The following is a 16,377-nucleotide window of genomic DNA, read 5'->3' as shown; positions in this document are numbered from 1 at the left end:
GACTGAAACTTGGGCTAGAATTGAGTTGGGGCTGCTTTGGATTATTGTGATTATGTCCTGGAACCCCAAATTCAAACTCATGTACCCAATGCACAGCTGAGGCCAAACACTGAGACACCAGTTCTTGGAGATAGAGGAAGGTTTATTAGATTTTGCCAAAGCAATAAGACCAGAAAGCAAGATCTGTCAAATCTGCCTTAACAAAAAGAGGCAACAAGGAGTTTTTATGCAGTTAGGGAATAAGGGAGGGTTGTTTCAGAAAACTGAAGGGGGAAGTCTATGTTTCTTCAATCTCAGGTAACACCTTGAACAACCAAACTTCTGGGCATCAACAGCTGGTCCTAATATCCTTCTAAACATCCATTCAGTCTGCTTTTTTTTTTTTTTCTTTGTGTGTGTGTGTGTGTGTGTGTGTGTGTGTGTGTGTGTGTGTGTGTGTATGTGGCCCTGAAGTTATCTCCTCCTACTTGACAAAGAAGTAATGTTGTACTGGACCAAGCACAGAGAGTCAACACCAAGACAAAAGTATACCAAATTGCAGGGTTTATTGTTGCAGGTGGCCACAGAGGACTCGCGTCTCTCCAACCCATGGCTGGGGAAAAGGAAGGTGCCAATTCTTTTTATGCCCAAAAAGCCACCTTGGAAGTGCAGGTGAGAGTGTGGGGCGGGGTGTAGAGGTGAAGGTATTCAGATATTCTGAGGGCCAGGTGATTCCATAAATCACTTCCCGGGCAGGGAGGAGGGTGAGGGTCTCCAGACATTCTGAGGACTAGAAGACTTGTTGGCAATTTGATTGTTACCTAAGTGGCTTACAGAAGTCAAGATAAGCGTTAGTTTACACATTTTCTGAGTTAGTGTAGAAATAACATATTTTAGTCAATTATTACAAGCTGCAGGAGCCGGGATGGAATTAGATGGAGATGCTTATTCTGGTTATTACCGGTAAGCAAAGACTATCAACTCTGGCAGTTACTGATAAGCGGCTTTACCTTTTGCATTTTGCAAAGTAAACTAGCAGTTGTATTTACAGAGGCCAAGGCCCACAGTTATTCTGAGGAGAATGGGGCAGCCTTTACAATTTATTTTAAAAAAAAGCTTTTTCCTTTATAAAACGGCATTGCTCAGGTTGTAACTTTAGGCTACCTGTGCTACAGTAATATGTCAGCAGTTTATAATCATAATGTGGAAAAAAGAAATAATGGACAAAAAAGTGAATAGTTAACATGTGTAAGGAATAGTCTGATCAGAATTTTCATTATTTCAATCACTAGAATGTTGGGATGCTGAAATCTCAAGGGGTTTGATTACAGTTGGGTTAGGGTGGCATGAGGTCAAACCTGGGAAGAGCATTGGCCTTGATATAGACCGGTGTTCTGGTTCAGGCTTCGGCTTTCACTTTGGCTTGGTTTTAGGGTTCAAATGTTTAGATTCAGGTTCTGACTTATATTCAGTGTTTGACTTTTAGATGAGATTTGGAATTAGAGTTAGTATTAGGATGGGCTTGGGGTTTGGCTTGTTTGTCAAGTCGAGGTTAGAATTGGGTTTCTAGGGCTTAGTTTTAGGGTTTATGGGTTCAAGTACATTTTCTGGTTCATATGTAAGTGTAGTGTTCTGGGATTTTGATGGGGTTCACATTTGGGTTTGATTGGGGCTCATGGTTGGGCTTGAACTTGGTCTCTCACTTCTGCTCAGTTTCAGTGCAGAGGGGAGTTAGTGTGCTTGTTCAAGTTTAGTGTTTCATATACCAGAGGCAAGATCACAGTGGTAGGGGACAGATTTAGCCAAGAGTAGGGCAGACGTCAGAGCACAGGCGGCAGGGGTCCTGTGTCGTGGACCGTCCGGACGGGTAGGCACGTCTGCCCGGGGGTCTCTCGACCTGCAAGAGGGTCCCAATACCTGGAAGAGGAAGTGCGCCTGAGAAAATAATAAAGACAGAGAGAGAGAAAGCGAGGCGTCTGGAGGGCTGATAGGCTGTGCCTAAACAGCAAATTTTATTTTTCAAAGGCCAGGAATAAATACACTTTCTTGGCTCTGGTTTACATCATAGTAAGAGGAATGTAAATGTATGCCTCACATGGCCTATACAATAGAGAAGTCAAATACACAATGGTTGCAAGACGAAATGTAAATGTATACCTTACATGGCCTATACAATTGAAAAGTCAGATACACAATCAGTGGTTGTAAAAAGTAACAATTTCCTGTGATCACAAAGCTTGTTCACATCCAGACATTATTCCTCGTGGCTGCAGGTATCTGGAGCTGAAGGTGCTGGAGGGAGGAGAACACAAGGCAGAAGAGGAACGACAAGAGAATGATGAGTACAAGGAGGAAACCTCCAATGCCAATTAAGGTAGAAAGGGAATGTAAATGAAAACCACGAGTCCAAGAGGACAACGTGTCCACAATGTCGCGGGCAATAGTGGCATCCTGCAGCAGCTGTCTGCGAGAAAAGTCAATAGCATGAATTTGACGCTGTAAGCGAAAAATGTCTAAAGACAGATTGTTGTGACTCCAAATGCCTTGTAGATGGGCACGGACCAGAGGCCAGTCCCATTCTGAGTCATTATAAGGAGCACTAGTAACACAAATGGAATTATAATCAGCATGACAACGGAAATGGAGACGAGACTGAAGATTATGAACCTTGTCACCCAAAACAGTAACAGTTTGTTCTAAAGCATTAAGCTTAGCCTCCAATTTAGAATCAATATCAATTTGAGTACCCAAAGAAACAGAAAAATTGTGGGCTAGATGGTTAACAAATGTGGCAGCTTGAATACTGTGAGCTAAACTTACATCTTAGCTGCAGACTCCAGGAATCTGTGCCAATACCTTTACTCCAGCCCTGGCCTATGACCACTGCCCAACCCTTGGGTCCTGTCAATTCAGGACCCTGCTCCCATTTCCAGCCCCATCTTCTGTCACAGCTTCCATGACCCCAGGCTTCAGCTGCGTCTAGGGTACCAGGGTCTGCATTTCTTCCTCTTCCCCCGGCTGACAGAAGAACTTGCTGGACAAGTGCCCACTTAAATAGCAACTTCCACCCTATCCACCTCAATGGCTGCCAGCCTACTGGATGGGCTACAAGAACCAGGATATGCTTCCCTGTCCCCATTACAAAAGACAAAATTAGACCAGGTGTGTTGGCTCATGCCTCTCATCCCAGAACTTTGGGAGGCCAAAATCGGTGGATCACTTGAGGCTGAAAGTTTGAGACTAGCCTGAACAACATGGTGAAACCCTGTCTCTACTAAAAATACAAAAATCAGGCCAGGAGTGGTGGCTCACGCCTGTAATCCCAGCACTTTGGGAGGCCGAGGCGGGTGGATCACCAGGTCAAGAGATTGAGACCATCCTGGCCAATGTGGTGAAAACTCGTCTCTACTAAAAATAAAAATAAAAAATAAGCTGGGCATGTTGGTATGCCTGTAGTTCCAGCTACTCAGGAGGCTGAGGTGGGACAATCACTTGAACCCAGGAGGCGGAAGTTGCAGTGAGCTGAGGTCCTGCCACTGCACTCCAGCCTGGCAAGTGGTGACAGACTGAGATTCTGTCTCGAAAAAAAAAAAAAAAAAAAAAAAAAAAAATTAGTGAGATGTGGTGACACATGCTTGTAATCCCAGCTACTTGGGAGGCTGAAGCAGGAGGATCGCTTGAACTCAGGAGGTGTAGGTAGCAGTCAGCCGTCATCACACTACTGCACTCCAGCCTGGGTGACAGACCAAGATGCTGTCTCAAAAAAAAAAAAAAAAATAATTGTATATATAATGAGCTCTGTGTAATTGTATAAGGCCAACTTGGAGAATGTGCTTCATGTCACAGAGGAGCCCAGGGCTACATAGCCAGGCTCCCTGACGGTGGCCTGCTCTGGTCTAAAATTCTGCTTGGTGTTACGTGAGTGCTCAGGGGATGAGGGCCAGGGAGGGTGAAGGGCTGAGCCTGTCTGAAGACCCTCCTGTGGGTGTGGCAGAGCCTGTGGCCTGAGGCAGGGCTCCAAGTGCAGGGCAGCCCACAGCTTCACAGTGGCCCAGGAAACCAGGGCAGGCAGGCCACGAGGCTCAGTAGCCATCTGGGCCAGAGCTTGACATTGAGGCCATGGAAGAGATAGGGATCTCAGAAGAGACCAAAACATGACCCATGGACTGAAGGCTATGTCCACAGACCCAATCTGGGAGAGGCTGTGCCGGGCAGTGATATCAGCCAGGCTCCCCAGGAGGACTGGGAGTGTCAGGGGCAGCTCTGTCCCAGGTTGCAGACACTGGGTTTCCCTCCTGCTCTCACAACCATCCTGTGAGCGGGTGTTGTTTGAGCTATGGTGAGGCCTCCCTGGTGACATCCAGGAGCAGGGATGCTGCAGGTCGAGATGTGTGCACCAGCCTGGACTGATTGGCCCTATGGTCCAGGATGGAGGAAGGGACCTCTTCCTTCAGCCACCCCATCCCACTCCTTGCTCTCAAGCCATCTGCTTCTGGGTTAGCCTATGGCCGGCCTGGCCTGATTCAACACAGATGTGGGTGTTTCTCCACGGCTGCTGTAGCGGTCATTCTTCTTGGGGCCTAGGTCAGCTCTTAGGTGTGGCTGTTGTGCCTGGGCTTCCTTACGGTCCTGGTAATCATTCTAACCCTGCCTTCACATATCCCAAGAGCTGGCTGACTGTCTACCCCATCTTTCCAGTAACTGCTGCAAGAAGGAACAGACACTGCTGCAGAGAACTTGCCATGGTGTTTCATGCTGTGGCTGGTGGTGACAGGCTGCATGCTCCATTCTAGGGAAGGGTGAGACTTCCTGATCATCAGTCTTAACGGGGGACTGTCCTGTGGGTACCTGGATACACTGCCGGGAGTGACGTGTAGTGGGGTTAGTGTAGTGCCCACTGTCCATTGAGGATGTGCAGGTTTCAAAAGGGTGTGCTTGATGTAGTTTGCATGCATGTCTGTTTTAATTTCTCCTTCCTTATCACTAATCAGTCTTGTATAACTAGGCTGGCCCTGCTTCCTGCCTAGGGGTTATCGCTGTAGCATCTGGAGCTGCAAATGGGGTGATAGGGCATCAGCAGACTTCCCACACCCAAGTACTTTCTGACACCCAGCCCCTCATCTCCAGCCAACCTCTGGCTCCCCCAGAGATCCTGGGGCTCAGGCCTCACTCTTCAGCATGGGGGGCTTTGCCTTTCTGGTGGTGCTCTTCCTTGGGACAGATACCCTGCTACCATCCTTGTCTACCTTCCTGGGGCAGAACCCTGGGATGGGTCTTTAAGAAGACAAAAAGGAGAGAGAATACATAGAGGCTGGGCACGGTGGCTCACACCTGTAATTCCAAGACTTTGGGAGGTCAAGACAGGAGGACCCATTGAGGTCAGGAGTTCAAAACCAGCCTGGCCAACGTGGTGAAACCCCGTCACTACTAAAAATACAAAATAATTAGCCAGGTGTGGCGGCGGACGCTTGTAATCCCAGCTACCTGGGAGGCCAAGGCAGGAGAATCACTTGAACCAGAAAGGCAGAGGTTGCAGTGAGCCAAGATTGCACCACCGCACTCCAGCCTGAGCAACAGAGGGAGACTCCATTAAAAAAAAAAAAAAAAAAAAAAAAAAAAAAAATTCTGTAGAGGTTGTCTGTGTGACCCTGGGCAAGCCATCTCCCCTTCTCAGGACTCAGCTCCTTGCCTGTGAATGCGAGTAACAAGTGCCCCCAACCCTGACTCCTCTGTGGGGGTGCGGGGAGATGCGCTGGCTGAGGCAGACGTGGAGACCTAGCTGAGTCAGAGTACAGGATCTAAGTTTGAGGGTGCACCTCACACACTGCAGTCATGAGTCTGGCTGGGTCAAATGGCTTTTCTGAGCTTCAGTTTCTTGTGAGTAAAGCCTAGGCAATGGTGCCCAGTGTCTTTCTTTCTTTTTTTTCTTTTTTTTTTCTTTTTTTTTTAAAGAAATTTACAAAATTTACAAAAAAAAATTGTATTGTAGGTTTTGGGGTACATGTGAAGAACATGCAAGATTGTTGGATAGGTACACAAATGGCAGTGTGATTTGCTGCCTTCCTCCCACTCACCTATATCTGTCACTTCTCCCCATGCTATCTCTCCCCATCCCCCACTGTTTCTCCCCTATTTCCCTCCAACAGACCCCAGTGTGTGATGCTCCCCTCCCTGTGTCGTGTTCTCGCTGTTCAACCCCTGCTCATGAGTGAGAACATGCAGTGTTTGATTTTCTACTCGTGTCAGTTTGCTGAGAATGATAGTTTTCAGGTTCATTCTTGTCCATACAAAGGACACAAACTCATTGTTTTTTATGGCTGTGTAATATTCTATGGTATATATGAGAATATGTCCAAAGGATTATAAATTGTTCTACTATAAGGACACTTGCACACGAATGTCTTTTGCAGCATGGTTTACAATAGCAAAGACCTGGAACCAACCCAAATGCCTGTCAGTGAAAGACTGGAGAGGTTGCCCAGTGTATTTCACAGGACACTGTGTGAGTGGGGAGCACCCCTCCAGAGTAATTCACGGGGAGCACCCCTCCAGAGTGGGATGGCTCACTTGCACAGGGCCCTCAGCCCAGTCCTTTGAAGGCTGGACCTTGGAGAGTGAGGCCCTGAGGCAAGTCATGGGCACCTGGCTCCTGGCTTGCATCTGCATCTGCACATGTCTGCTCGGGAGTCTCCATCCCAGGGGAAGGATGAGGTGAGGGCTGGGCACTGGTGTCTGTGTGAGATGGGTGGAGAACTAGGGCATGTCTGGGGGACTGGATTGTCCTCTGTTGAGCCCCTAGGAAAATGTTTGGTCCAAACTGTGCTGGGGCATGTCCTCTAGGGGTCAGCCTGGACCTCAGTCTCTAGTCTCCGACCTATACCTCCCTACCTTCGGCGTCTGGATTGACCTTAGTCTCATTTCTTTCATCCTCTTGACACCTCTCTGAGTCTAACTGGCCCAGGCACCATGAGTCAGAGCTCATCACTTCCCAGGCCTATCAGTGCTTCCCTGAATAGATTCTGGGATCATTGACTGGTGACTGCCCTGCGAAGGTGTCAGCCATCAGATCCCCCCAACCCTCCAGCTCAGTTCTGCCCTGAAGCACTTACCGTTGGCTGCCAACCATCATTATTTCCAGGGCCAAGGGCTGAAACCTTTACCTGCCTCACCAACAACATCCTGAGGATCCATTGCCACTGGTCTGCCTCAGAGCTGGCCTAGGGCTCCAGCACCTGGCTCCTCTTTACCAGGTGAGGATGTCGGGCCATGACCACCTGGACAGGGATGAGGGAGAGGTCTCCAGGATTGCAGCAGTTGAACCAGAACAGTGTAGCAGCCCCGTGGTTCTGATACACACCCTTTCCAGCAACCAGGCGCCTGGTGGCACACATAAGTGCATGTTGCAGGGCAGTGAGTGCACTCTACTGCTGCCACCCGAGGCAGTGATCCTGCCATCCAACAATTTCACCATCACTTTCCACCACTGCGTGTTTGGGAGGGAGCTGGTCAGCCTGGTGGACCCACAGTACCTGCCCCAGAGACACAGTGAACAGCAGCTATAGGTCTGGGATGGACCCCTTGGCAAGAACATCCTGGCTGCCTGGTAGCTGGGGGCAACACCCCATGGCCCAGTGAGTGTTCTCAGTCCCTGCCAAGTGAGATCCAGGGCTGGGGGCGGGGTGGCCCCTGGGAGGCGAGGGCCCACATAGTTACTGCAGGGTCAGGGTTTTAGCATGAAATCAAGTTGCAGGGCTGCTAGTTGGGGCACGGCTGCCATTTAAGTCATGGGAAATGCTCTTCAGTCATCCCAAGAAGGACTCCAATAATATGTTGGGAAGAACTTCCAGCAGTTGACTGAGAAGGAAAGGGAAGCAATATTTAGAAACCACCTAATCACGCTGTGGAGGCCAGTGGATGTGATTGCTGTCCTGTCCCGCCTGGGGCTTTACTGGACCTGTCTTCCAGTCAGGTGTCTGGTTGGAGAGGGTCTTGACCATGCCCCTTGGGAATCTTTCAGATCCCCACTCTTGGGTGTGCTGACTGACAGACCCAGACCCATGGACCTTCAGCCTCACATGGATTCACTCTGTTCCAGTTAAGCTGGATCCAACCTCTGACTTGCAGAGCAATGCCAGCACTGGCCACTGCACGCTGACCTGAATCATCAGTCCTGCCTTGGAGCCAGTGACCACACTTCTCAGCTATGAGCTGGCCTTCAAGAAGCAGGAAGAGGTAACACTTTGGCTGGTTTTCTCCAGACTCCGCTCTCCTGGGAACAGCAGCCCAGGGCAGAATCCCCACTCTATACAGGGAGATGTCAACTGGCAGTGATGAGGAGGGGAGGAACTCGGGCTAGGTGTGTGTATACATACACATATAGTGACATGCACATGTGTGCGTGCATGGGAGTTAGGCTGAGTGTGCCTGTCTCTGCGGGTGTGTGCCCGTAAGTGTGGTGAGTGTGCATGTATGTACTTATGTGTGCACACATGGAAATGTGCACACTTATGTGTTTTCACACTCATGTTTGCGTGTTTATATGTAAGTGTACATGAAAGTGTGCCAGTGCCTGGTGTTTGTATATGTGAGTGTGCCTGTGTGGATGGGTGTGTATGCAACTGTGGTGAGTGTGGTGAGTGTGCTCATGCATAAATGCATGTGCTGTGCATATGAGTGTGCATGCAACTGTGATGAGTGTGAAAGCGTCCCTGTAGATGTTTGCCTGCGTGTGCATATGTGTATCTGGGGCAAATGCAGCTGTGTCTGTGTGTGAGTGTCAGTGTCAAAGAACGCCTTCTCTGTGTGTGTGCACATGAATGTGGCAAGTGTGCCTATGTGTTAACACAGGCATGTTATATACATATAATAATACATGTGTGTATTCTCGATGGTTGAAGGTTGAAGCCCCACCTTCAGCCCCTGCTAACTGTCTCCACCCCCACAGCGGGCCCAGCACAGGGATCACATTGTTGGAGTTACTGGGCTTATACTTGAAGCCTTTGAGCTGGACACTGGCTTTATTCATGAGGCCAGGCTGTGTGTCCAGATGGCCATGATGGAGGATGACGTGGAGGAGGAGGAACATTATACAGGCCAGTGGAGCGAGTGGAGCCAGCCTGTGTGCTTCCAGGCTCCCCAGAGAAAAGGTGGGCACTGCTTTGGCTCCTGCACTTCTAGAGTCTGGGCTGGGTGTCCTCTACCCTGTTCACCTCACCCCCACACCCTTTCAACCTCCTGGAAGCCCCTCCTTGAGGCAGTCATGCCCCAGTTGACACCCATCCTCTGAAGCTCTGAGGTCTAAATGGAGGAAGCAAACACCTGTCAACGCTGGGGCTTCCTGAGAACTTGTAGACAGTGGCACCTGTTAGGACTGAGGTCGGCAGGGCTGCACACCAGGGCTGGTGCTCCTGCATGGAGGCTGGATGTGACCTCAGTGTCCTTAGTGAGAGCTGGGCTGACCCTTGTGCATTGCAGTGCTGAGAGGTCCCATGGACCTTATGACCCAACATGTGGAAGATGGAAAGAGTGAGGCCCAGGTATATGGCTCATAAACAAGGTCCTTCAACAGGTGACACAAACCTTCAAGGCCCATCACGAACCTTCCACTTTGGCCCAGGGCACTAAACAGTGCACCTTTGCCATGTAGGTTTGTGGGAAGCCTCCTGGCACTGAGGCTGCTCAAAACCCTGTGCCCTTCCTGCCCATAGGTCCTCTGATCCCACCCTTGGGGCACCCAGACAACATCCTTGTTGCTGTGTCTGTCTTTCTCCTGCTGACTGGCCTGATCTACTTTCTGTTCAAGCTGCCACCCAGGTAGGTAGCTGGTGTGTGTGTGTGTGTGTGTGTGTGTGTGTGTGTGTGTGTTTGTGCGCACTTGTGTGAAAGGGTAAGGGTGTACATGTCTTAGTGTACGTGTGAAGATGTATCTCTATGTGCCTATGTGAGTGTGAGGTGGGTGGGGTATCAAGGGCCACCCCTGTCTGGTTCCTCCCTTCCCCTCCCCACTGTCGAGGTTAACAGTGGAGTGGGCTTCTCCAGTCTTCCCTGTTGGTCAGAAGAGGTTTCTCAAGTTGCCAGAGGAGAGAAGGGAAGGGGCATCTGGGGCAGAGGCTGAAGATAAGGACAGCTTGGTCCCAACCAAACCCAGAATCATGGAGATCAGGAGCCCAAGGTCCTGGTCTCCTGCCTCTGGAGGAGCTCTGTTCATTCATCTGTTCACACATTCTATGAAAGGACATTTGGGGCATCTGGTGTGCATGGGACCCTGTTCTCACCCTGGCAGATGTGTTAGAGAACAAGCTGGACAAGGGCACTCCTTAAATAAACCATCATGCCTCATGCACCGCATGTCAGGTTTCAAGAGAGGGTGCTCGGGCCGTGTCAGGGAGTAGATGTGAAAAAGAGGGTGTGGGGACAGGGGTGTTGGCTGGGGCCAAGTGGGAGGGCACTTGGCTTCTCCTTGGAGCAAAGGAAAGTATGAAACTGTGTGATACAACCTACTTTATCTTTTGAGGAGTGGATCGCTGGACAAGGGAACATGGGAGACCTTCTGGAGGCCAATGTGCACCAATAGGGTACCCACCAGGAGATGATTTGGCTTGAGCCAGCCAAAGAACTGGAGAAAGAGCAAAGAAGAGGGAATTGCGGTGTCTTAGGAGGAGAAATAGAGGGGACGTGTGGCTGGTTGAGATACGAGTGGTGACCCCTGAGGTGGGGAAAATGGGAACAGCCTTACTGGGAAGTTGATGAGGTCTCTTTGGACCTGCTGGGTTGGAGCCCAGGTGACACCCTTGTGGGAGAGTCAGTGGATCCTCAGCAGCAAGTATGGTGCTCAGGGAGACACTGGGTGGCACGGGAGCTGCAGACCTCCTGCTGATGACAAAGACGGGTTTCTGGAGGTGCTGGCTCCCTCTGTGGACAGAGGATACAGCCGGTAACTCTCTGTTCTGAACCTGCCATTGCAGGTCATGCTGTCAAGGACATGTGCCTCGGCATAAATCAGTCCCATGTGGCCATTAGGCAAGGAGGCCCAGATGGGTCCTGACCTGAGAGTGGGTTGGGATGTGATGAGATGGAAGAGAGGCTCATCCTCTGCAGTGACCTCAGTCCACTTGCGTTGCCATAGGCCTCTGACTGGCCTCTCCTGGCCTCAGGGTGAAGAGAACCTTCTACCAGAACGTGCCCTCTCTAGCGGCATTCTTCCAGCCCCTCTACAATATGCACAATGGGAACTTCCACGTGGGTTCAGAGACCATGGCAGGGTGTGGGGGGCAGGGGTTCACTAGAACACTGGACTGCTCAACATGTTGGCTTTCATGAGGGCTGGTGGCCAGAGTCGGAGCTTTGTTTATGCTTGGAGTCCTTTTTGTATAGTAAGTGAATTTCTATTTATACCATGTCTCAAATGGGGAAAAATTAGTTTTATTTTTCCATTGCTGATGCCTTTTTCTTCTCGTGTCTCCAGTTCCGTTGTTGATGGAAAAAAAAAATGTAAATGTCTAATGACTTATCTCTGTCTCCTCTGGTTTGTACCTGTCTGCACCCACCACATGCCTCACCTCCTCCTCCTGTGAAGTTGTTTGTGGGGAAGGGTCTGTGGTGGATGCACTGCCATTGGGGCTCTCACTGCCACTGGGCTCCTGCTTTGCCTAGTCCCCTGATGCCCCTCGGATCACACTTTCCTCCCTCTCCCCCATGTTGGGTTCTCAACCGAGGAACCAGTGAGCAACTGGGCTGGAGGTTCATGCCCTCTGGGTGGGAGGAGGGGGAGAGAAAAGGCTCCAGTGGTCTCTGGTTTTTCCATTCAGACTCCTCATTTTGGGCAGAGGACAAGAAGCAGTGAGTGTTCCTTCCTGTGGTCTGAACCAAGTTGACCCCTCTTCTCCAGGATCTTCCCTGCTGGATGCCCTCGGGCATCCCTGGACCCTCTGAGGCAAGGATGTTCCCTCCACACCACGGCTCCTGCTTACTGTGCAGAAAGATCATTTTCTCGCTCAATAAGGAGCCTAGTTTTCAAGATTTTTGTCCAAAAATAGAATTTGAAACATGAACTGACACCTGGCTTCTTTCAGAGTCCCCCTCTTTTCCTAAGGTGGTAGGTGTGACTCTTAAGAACCTGGGCAGCTGAGAACAAGGCTGAATAGGGCACAAATCATGATGGTCACCTGGACTGTCATCCTGTTGCAGGCACCAGCCCTTCCCTAGAGAACCAGGGCACTTGCCAGGGGTTATTTAGACCCTTGGGCGGGGATCTAGTGCCAAATGTTGGTCTCCAGAGAGTAGTGCAGTGATGGAGGGTGTGGTGTGTGTGGTGCATGGGCTGGAGGCTCCTGGTCCCACCAAGGGAACAGCTTCTTTTTGGATGTAGGGGGCCCCATGTGGCCCCACAGAAGGATTCAGTTCTGCTGGTCTTAGCCAAGTGCTTTGAAAGTCACCAGTCCTGACAGCGACTCTTGCGTGTGTGTTTGTGTGTATGTGTGTGTCAGGTAGGAGTGCCCAGTCTCAGTAGCTGATGAAAGGCCCCGAGGCACATGCTGTCAGAGGCACTTTGGCTCTATCCTGGGCAGATATCTGTACCTTGGTTCAGACTGTTGTGAGCACCAAGCCCTTTGCTGGGGGAGTCATGAGGGCCCGAAAGGACTCAGGGTTCCATGTTCAGGCTGCGATGGCACATGGAGCAATGACAGAATGTTCAAGACACAGGTGCTGCTTGGCCTCTGGGTGTGGACTTCAGGAGGGCTTCCTGGAAAAGGAGGGAGGCTGGGCTTGCCAGAAAGGAGGCAGCTGCTCCCACGATGAGTTCTGAACATACTGCCTGAGCCCTTCCTTCCTCCCACACTCTGTTCCAGACTTGGATGGGGGTCCACAGGACCAGCATGCTGCTGAATCAAGACTGTGAAGGCACCTCACGAGGAGCCTTGGAACCCTGCATCCAGGAGGCCATTGCACTGTTCACCTGTGGCCCACTGTATCCTTGAAAATCTGTGTGTCTGGAGGAAGAGAGGAGAGGGCACAGCCACTTGCCTATCTGCCACAGGAGGACTGGACCCCCATGTACCCCACCAGGCCAGCTCCCCCAAACTCAGACAGCAGCAGCAGGAGCAGTGACTACTGTGGTGTCTTGGACTGCTACGGGGGACGCCATCCCTCAACCTTCCCTAGAAACATGCAGAGCTCCGGGCCCATCCCAACCCTGGCCTGTGGCCTTTCCTGTGAGCATCAGGGCTTGGAGACCCATCAAGAAGGTTCCTGGATGCTGGCTGGTCACTGCCAGAGGACTGGGCTGCATGAGGACCTCCAGGGAATGTTGCTCCCTCCTGTCTTCAACAAGCCTCGGTCCTGGACATTCTAGGTCCCTGATGTATCATGTCCATTTGGGAAAATGGACTGAAGTCTCTGGAGCCCTGATCTGGGACTGAACCTCCTGAGAAGGGGCCCCCTAGCAGTGGTCAGAGGTCCTGTCTGGATGGATGCTTGAGCTGGTCCCAGTGTTCTCCTGATCCTCCTTTCTAGAGATTAAAAGGGGCTTGATGGCTGTTGCAAGGTATTGATACCTGGGAGGAGGGGCCAGAGGAGGAGTGAGGGGTGGGGTTTGACCAGCCCTGGGCTTTCTGGGCTCTAGAACTAGCACAGTGGAGGCTCAATGACTTCTGGGTACAGCAGTGCCTTAAGGAGGGTGCCATGCATAATTTATGGGTTAGGAGAGTGTCATCACACATATGGGGGATGGTGATCATATGCATTAAAGAATCAGGCTAACACATACATTGCGTGATTAGAAAATGGCAATAAGCTCTTCTTTGGGTGTAGACTTTAGTATTATCATGAGGCCAGGGGTAAGTATTATCATAAGGCCACGGTCATTCTCCTGGCCTTGTGCACCAGCAAATGATAGAGTCAACTACCTTATGGTGGGATGATGCTTCTCTTATTTTTTTCTCAGGCAGTTGGCAAGGTCTAGTCAGCTAGTATGGCACCTGGAGGGTGATGCTGCAAGGTCTGGTGGTCAGTGGGCATGTATGGAACATGTTAGTGGGAGTGGGCCAAGTCCCATTTCTACTCTGTCTCAGCAGGTGTATGCTCCCTCTGAGGATACTAAGGAAGGATCAGTTTCGGGCCTCTCTTCATCTTCTGTTAGTTTCTTGGCTTGTGACAGCAAAGCTCCAATCCTTTTTGTTTTGTTGCCCAGGCTGGAGTGCAGTGGCACAATCTTGGCTCAATGCAACCTCCATTTCACCTCCCGGGTTCAAGCGATTCTCCTGAATCAGCCTCTGGAGTATATAGGATTACAGGCACCTGCTACTGTGCCTGGCTAGTTTTTGTATTTTTAGTAGAGACGGTATTTCAATGTGTTGGCCAGGCTGATCTCAAACTCCTGACATCAAGTAATGCACCTGCCTTGGCCTCCTAAAGTATTGGAATTACAGGTGTCAGCCACCATGACTGGTTAAAGCTCCAGTCTTTAAATGGATTTTTCCCTGTCTGCATTTGTTTCTAAATCCCGCCCCTGCCAAATTTTATTTTATTTTATTTTATCTATTTATTTATTTGTTTGTTTGTTTGTTTATTTATTTATTTTTTGAGACGAAGTCTCAGTCTCTCTCGCCCAGGTGCAATCTCGGCTTTACAGCAGGAGCATAGCCCTGCTGACACAGAGCAGATCTCAGCTCACTGTGACCTCCATCTCCAGCAATTCTCCTGCCTCAGCCTCCTGAGAGCTGGGATTACAGTTGCATGCCATCACATCCAGGTAATTTTTGTATTTTTAGTAGAGATGGGGTGTCACCATGTTGGTCAGGCTGGTCTTGAACTCCTGAACTCGTGATCCACTGGCCTTGGACTCCAAAACTCCTGGGATTACGGGTGTGAGCCATCAGGCCTAGCCAAATTTCCCCTTTTAAAAATCATGATCATAATGGATTAAGGATGGCCTTAACAATTTACTCCTAACTTGATCATCTGCAAAGATATTATTTCCGTATAAGGACATATTCACAGGTACTGGGATTAGGACTTCAACCTGGAGGGCCTGACTATTGGTTTCACACACCATAGCCTCTCCTAGTGTGTCCTATCCTGTTCCTGGGTGCCCCAGGCAGAACACAGGAGGGCCTGACTGCAGGACTTTAGGCTGGCATTGGGATGATGATCTGCCTAGCTAGGGCTGTGACCAGACTCAGATAGGAGGTGGTAACTGACTCCTGAGTCAAGATTTGAAATCTGGACCAGATTACAGACGAGCTGATACAGGAAAATGGCAAAAGCACCCCTCCATAAGACACATCACCAGTGCCATGTGAGTTTGCCATTCCATGGTAACACCTGGAAAATACTGCCCTTTTCCATGGCAGTCACCTGAAAGTTACTGTCCTTTTTCTAGAAGTGTCTAAATAACCTGCCCCTTAATTTGCATAGAATTAAAAGTGGGTATAAATATGATTGCAGAACTGCCTCTGAGCTGCTACTTGGCTCACTGCCTATGGGGTATCCCTGCTCCATAAGGGTGTCCTCTGCTGCTGCTATGCACAGCTGCTTCGATAAAAGTTGCTGTCTAACACCACCGACTTGCTCTTGAATTCTTTCCTGGGTGGAGCCAAAAGTCCTCCTGTATTAAGCCCCAATTTCTGGACTCACCTTCCCTGAATCAAGAGTGCTCTGGTGTTGGGAGCACTCAAATTTTGAAGGTAGGATGAAATGGAAGCTGTTTTCTCTCTGGGTCCTGAGCTCTCTTGGGGGCTGTGATGTTCCCTTCAACCTGAGCAGAAAGAATTACCTGTAGCCTGAGCCCCCCAAAGGCAAAAGCCCCTTCTGTGTCAGATAGGCAGTCCTTCTACACGGCATGCCTGCAGAGCTTCTGGGGTTCTGTGGGGAGCCTCAACAGAGCTAGATCCCGGTCTGTGGAGATGAAGCAGGCCCCAGAATACATCTTTAGCATCCAGATAGTGGGAGGGTACGGATGGAAGAAAGGTACAGGCATCGTCAGCTCTAATCTAACCAAGTATAAAAATAGGAGTGTGAATACACTTCCTGGAGATAGGCTCTGGGGAGTCCTGGGCTGGTTTATATATAACAGGATCTGTGTGGCTCATGAGGCTCCTTGTGGAACCTGGGCTACCTCATGATCACACAAACGACCCCACAGTTGGGATGCCGCTCCTGTGTGGACCGAACACATCTTCATTCAACTCACAAACTTTCCCTAAGTGGCCCCTGGATACCTGGTTCTGGGCTGGAACCTGAGTGTGAAGCCACTGGAGTCTGAGTAATTGTAGGTGAGTTAGTCACCTTAGCCTGGCTGTCCTCTCTGCATAGAGCATTAGCCATACCTAGCAGACTGATATGAATTCACCTGAGCAAGACACCTGCACACAGTGGTACTCAGAAAAAGCTAATAATTCC

General features: G+C 50.1%; 1 pseudogene; it reads left to right on the top strand.

Annotated features, from left to right (window-relative positions):
• Positions 1-904: 904 nt before the first annotated feature.
• LOC141583072 (interleukin-9 receptor-like) lies at positions 905-13,330 on the top strand (annotated as a pseudogene).
• Positions 13,331-16,377: the final 3,047 nt, after the last annotated feature.

This window comes from Saimiri boliviensis, chromosome Y (genome assembly GCF_048565385.1).
Source record: "Saimiri boliviensis isolate mSaiBol1 chromosome Y, mSaiBol1.pri, whole genome shotgun sequence".
Classification (NCBI taxonomy): domain Eukaryota; kingdom Metazoa; phylum Chordata; class Mammalia; order Primates; family Cebidae; genus Saimiri; species Saimiri boliviensis.
This window is presented reverse-complemented; position numbering and strand designations above follow the sequence as displayed.